The 6000-nt window shown below is 41.0% G+C and overlaps 1 protein-coding gene across 2 annotated transcripts in view; it reads right to left on the minus strand.

Moving 5' to 3' along the window:
• Nucleotides 1-6000, minus strand: part of Wdr26 (WD repeat domain 26) — a 42744-nt gene that overhangs the window by 22793 nt on the left and 13951 nt on the right. The window lies entirely within an intron of this gene.

The raw sequence follows: 6000 nt of genomic DNA on the forward strand, positions 1-6000 counted from the left end.
AGAAATGTGTGCATGACTAGGGCGACGGCTACCAAGAGGAAGCCCGAAAAGGGTCAGAAGCAGAGCCCGACTGACTCAGGTTCAACTCGCAGCTGAGCCCCTTAGCACTTGTCATTCTGGGACATTTACCTAATGTTTCAATTTTTCCAACTATGAACTAAAGACAAAATGGTGTATGTCCTGTAGGAGCCCTCCTAGAGAATGAAGAGGATATACTATGGTAAGGCATGGAGACTGAGCCTGACAGTATTTCACAAATGGAAGCTGTATAAAAGAATTCTATGACTTACAATTAAGCCTACCATGTTAATGAGAAAGTTATTGTATAAAAGAGCATTCTTGCTAAGCACTAACTTTTCAAAATCATTCTACCCTTCTCTAATCTCTCCATCAGCAACATCTAAGAGAAATTTATTTTTTCTTCAGAACCAGGGATTGAACTCAGGCCCTCGTGCTTGTCAGGCAAGTGCTTATTCTACTGAGCTATCTTCCCAGCCCTGAGAGGAATTTCTGACAGGGGAAATGCCACATCCACTGCTGTCCAACGTGGAAGCCCTAGTCCCATGTGGCCACTGAGCAACCTCAAACATGGTCGGTAACCCTGAACTTGAATGACTTATTGTTCACTTACGTTTATTCTTATTTATTTTTTGTATTTTAGTCCAGGGTCTACAGGGTCTTACTACACAGATCAGACTCATAGTGATCCTGTTTTCAGCCTCTCAAGTGCTGGGATTACAGGTGCACACCACTCCGCCTAATCTTAATTGCCATCTCAGGGGTGGGAGTGGGGCTGGCATGGCAGGTCGAGGATTGAACCTCCAACCCCTGTATCTGCCTAAGCAAGTGCTTTAATCTGCTCAGCTATCTGGCTGGCCCTTGTACACTTATGTTGAAATGACCACATGTAACTAGTTGTCTACTGTCTTATACTACAACTCTATACTGCTTAATCATCAAATACAAAAATCTGAAATGATCCATAATATGTACTTTTCGAGGACCAAATGAACAGCACAGGTAGAAAATCCCAGATATGACTGGTCACATGCAACATGTAGGCATGCTAGCAAAGTCTTATAAAAGTACTTCCAGATAATGCATAGAAGGTGACTGTGAAATACAGGTGGCTTTTTTTTTTGGGCGGGGGCGGGGGGGGGGCGCAGCTCAGCCTACCCTGAGGGCGGAGGTGGCGTGGCATGCAGTTCAGGGGATCTAACCTCAGTCCACTGGCCTCTCTAAGCCTGCCTAAGCAGGTACTTTACACCACTGAACTATCTCGCTGGCCACACAGATGGACTTGTGTTTAGTCCAAGTCTCATCCCCAAGCTGCTGTGTTATGCATATTCAAGTCTTCCAAAATCCCAAGCATTGCTGGTTCCAAGCATTTTGGATAACAGGAACTCAACTTGTATCCTATGTTTTCTGTAAGAAAAAATTAATGACATGCCAACAGCTACACTCTGGGAAGGCGGAGGGAAGAAGTTTCTTGTGTCCGGGAGTTCAAGTCTAGCCTAAGCAACACAGTGAGTTCCCAACTATCAAACATATACCCCAAGAGGCCAGGAGGTAGCTCAGTAGAATAAATGCTTGCCTGGCAAGCGCAAGGGCCTGAGTTCAATCCATGGTTCTGCAAAAAAAAAAAAAAAAAACACAAGCAAATAAAAAAACCATATACCCCACACACGTGCATCTTGTCAATTTATCAATATACGTTATTTAATATATAATATGTATTTTTAAAACACATGACCATTCTTATCTGGCACATACGGCAATCTATCTTAACAGGAGGTTATGTGGAATCTTAAAACTTTTAGGTTCTTTATAAACAGCTTTTATATTAGGCTATTATACTGAGCTGAAATCATCAATACTAACTAGCATTAGTAAAGTATTTAGTAGGTGCAAAGTAATACTTTGTATTTTCTCAAACTACCTTGGCTAAGAGAAAGTCTATCATCCCACTTCCAAGGTGGCAAATTAACTTACAAGGTATAAAACTGGGAGGTAACTGAGTGATTTGAACTGACAGTGGACTCCAAAGCTAGTAGTCTTCTAAGTGTCATTTTAAATAATATTTTTCAAAGATTAGACAAATATCTAAATAAATAATTCAAATGGTTCAAGCTGATTCAGAACAAAAATACATCTAAAATTAGGGCAGAATCATCTTTTCTGATTCATGTTAAAAATTATAGAGCATAAATCATCTAGTTTATTGACAACTCAAATAGCAATAAAAGCAATAAGCATATGTTTTTAGCAATAAATATGTAAACGTATTTTTGGTGGCACACACATTGAGTTTTTTCACAGTACACACATTTGTGGTTGGGCCAGCACTAAGTACTGCACAAGAACATACCAGAAAGTCACTTTATCACTACTTAAATAATTCCTTAAAAATAAATCTAATAGTGCAATTTACTAAAGACCAATTTTAGATTTATGCAAGTGAGTTAATATAAAGTTAATGTCTGCTTTCAAATATAGTTTTTTTTGAAAACGTAGGGCTGGAGAGAGAGTTCAGTAGAATAAGACCTGAGTTTAATCCCCAGTTCTGAAAAAAAAAAAAAAAAAAGAAAGAAAAGAAAATGTATTTGGTACAGGGTCTCATTATACAGCTTGGACTTGTAGTGATCCTCCTGTTTCAGCTTCTTCTCTTTTGGCAGCCGGCTCAGCATACTTGGGGGTGGGGCCGGCATAATACATGGTACAAGGATCAAACCCAGGTCCTTGTGCTTGCTTAGGCAGGTGCTCAGATTGCTATTTCTGTGGACCTAAATACAGTTAAAATTTTAAGATGGCCAAATAGTTCAGCGGATTAAAGCACCTGCAAGCAGGCGCAGAGGCCGGGGATTTGATCCCCAAGCCTGCAGGTGTTGGCCCCACCCCTGGGGCACGCTGAGAAGGCAACTGAGACTGGGCGTGGTGGCGCATGCCTGCAATCCCAGCCCTTGGGAGGCTATAAACAGGAGGATCACTATGAGTTCCATCTAGCAGTGAGACCCTGAACACCCTTCCTTAAAATACAAAAAGATGATAGTAATGAGAAGTAGTATCTTTAAAACAAGACTGAGCAGATTTGTGTGTGTGTGTGTGTGTGGGGAGAGGCTGGCACAGCATGTGGTGATGGCAATAAGAGTGGTCCCTGGGACTGCCTAAGCAGGTGCTTTAGACTGCTGAGCAATCTCACTGGCCTGAGCAGAATTTTTTTAAAAACTGAATCTTTAAGTTGTAAGCATCTATAAATATCTTAAAACACTTTACTAAAAAAAAATTATTTTGTGGAAGGCTACTTGTGGAAACGTCCCAAATATTTTTAAAATTAATTTAATTTGTTCTTTAATGGCTATACTTAACCAAAAATGCGTATACTATGAAAAAAAAATAAACTGAATATAATCTAATAGACTTTTTACTGTTGATCACAATTTTTTACAAAGTCATAACAGCGATTCTTGATTATTCTTTGAAAGAAAAAAGCTGATCTTTAGGTTTTAATCTAAGATTTAATATCAGAAAATACTGTAGTTTCTACTCCTTCCATTTCTTTTTTTTTAAAATTTATTTATTTATTTAACATTTGTGTGTGTGTGTGTGTGTGTAGCCAGCTGAGCCCACCAGGGGGCTGGGGCTGGCTGGCATGTGGTGCTGGGGGATCGAACTGCGGTGCCTGTGCTTTAACAAGCTTGTTCCAAGTAGGTGCTTTAGACCACTGAGCCATCTCTCCAGCCCCTCCTTCCATTTCTTTAAATCCAACTCAAGAGTGAATGGTTGAAACCAAGTCCTGGTTCTCTGGCTCTCACTTTGAGAACTCAGGAGGAAAAGCAGAATCAGCTGGGACACAAGAGAGGTAAAGGTCTGCTTCAGACGGCCTGGCTTCATAGGTACCCAGCCCAAATCGAGGTGCTAAGTGACTGCAGCTCATGCCTAGGAGTCATTATGTCCACAGACACGTGAAAGTAGGAGGAAAGATACACACTTCTGGAATATACACTTACAAAAGGGGCAGGGAAGAGGACCCTAAGGAGTGGCTGAGACAAAAAAACCAAGCAGCTGGAATATTCTCAGGGACTCTATGGTACAAGCAGCTCACAACAATGCTGTGAAGTACCCAGCCACAGGCTGCTCCCGGCCAACATCAGCCATGCCAGTGTCACGAACCCTAAAGCCTGTAGAGACTGGAGGACAGAAGGGAAGGAAGAATGCAGATGCTGCAGGTCTGAGGTGTATAGCGGGCCATGCCTTCAACATGTCAGCTCCATGGTGGCAGGAACAAAAAGGGTCTTGTTTTTGTTTAGAAGACCTTCAATCAGTAAGAATATTTTGGTTACATATTATAAACATGTACCAAAAAAATCAAACCAGTCAGTCCTTTGTCAACCCTTACAGTACAGGTTTCAGTTTCTAAATAGTAAGCAAACCCCTAACCTTCTGACACCCCTTGAATATAAAGTTCAGGTCATCATCTTTCAATATTTTTTTTTTTTTTTTTTTTTAGCAGAACTGATGATTGAACTCAGGGCTTTGTGCTTGCCAGGGAAGCACTTATTCCACTGAGCTATCTCCTCAATCCTCAATGTATTTTTTTTTTTAAATAGGAATTCAGCAATAATTATTATATTGCATTATATTGTCTTCAAATTAGTTTAGAGTACCAGATAACTAATCAATCAATCTATCCTTTCTTTTTTTTTTCCAGTACAAGGGACCAGATAATCTTTCAGCGTATCTTAACAGGAATGAATTTCTGAATCAAAAAAATAAATAGAACATGGGGCCGGGGAGATGGCTCAGTAGAATAAGCGCTTGCCTGGCAGGCGCAGGGGCCCGGGTTCAATCCCCAGTTCTACAAAAAAAAGGACCACGTTTCTAGTAGCTGCAGGGGCACTGCTCTGAAGTCTCCTCAAGGGACTATGAAACGGGACAGTTACAAAGCCTTTTAATCCACATTCTTAGATGCTCTTCGTTTTGAATGAAGACTTTAAAATACTTTAAAAGATAACTGATCATTTTTGTAGAACTAAATCCAATGCTTTCAGATGAGTGATGCTTTCAACTAATTTAAAGCCAATAGCTCAAAAACAATGAATGATCTTTAGTAAGTTGGGAGACTGAGGCCAAAGCTACATATGGAAGCAAAGCATGGGACTGGGACATGGCAGGGCTCGAGGCAGAACCGGGGTCCCCATCTGTGGATCCTGGCTCCACGTCCCAAAACTATCTCAATTCTGTGCACACCCAAACTATCTCAATCCAACAGCTGATGCGTGGTCTCGTTCAAATCCCTCATACTGTCCTGCCCAACCACTCACGCAAGGGCTCTCAGTGAAAGTAGCAGAGCATGCACTCCACGGCTGCCTGCCCCCCTCTGCGCAGTGTCTCCAGACCCCAACGCTATTTTTCCTGGAGTCTGAAAGGTCTCACAATTTTTTGGTATTTTGCTTAATTTCAGATGTTTATTAGTCAAACAAGAGCGGTATTTTTCTATTTAAGTGTTCCTAACATCAAAAGATAAGCCTGAAGGTAGTTTAATGCTATCAAGTAAACCAGGAGGTTAATAACCTATTATTTATAACCTTTTTACAGTTTCCTCTTCTACTAAAAAGCAATACTTTCACAAAGAAAAAAGCACTGCCACCCATGAATCTTATGGACAGAAAATAGCTTGGCCTGTAACTGTCAGACACAGAAAATGAGCAACCATCTAGCAGTTAATTGGAAAGATTCTCACCCTGACTAACTACATATACTGACACCTGTGAACTAAGCAACTGCACTGAAGATGGTAATCTGTAACAGTAGTTTCATGCTTGGAGTGCCTGTCATTTTGGTCTTCTGAATATGGGCTGCTTGTCATGACATGCCAGTTGCTGCCGTGCTATCTCTTGGGTAGATGATTGTTCAAAAAGAAGGGGGTAGGGGCTGGTGAGATGGCTCAGTGGTCTAAAACACCTACTTAGAACAAGCTAAGCTAAGCAAAACACAGGGACC

The sequence above is a fragment of the Octodon degus genome, unplaced genomic scaffold (assembly GCF_000260255.1).
Source record: "Octodon degus isolate 3935 unplaced genomic scaffold, OctDeg1.0 scaffold00017, whole genome shotgun sequence".
Taxonomy (NCBI): Eukaryota; Metazoa; Chordata; class Mammalia; order Rodentia; family Octodontidae; genus Octodon; species Octodon degus.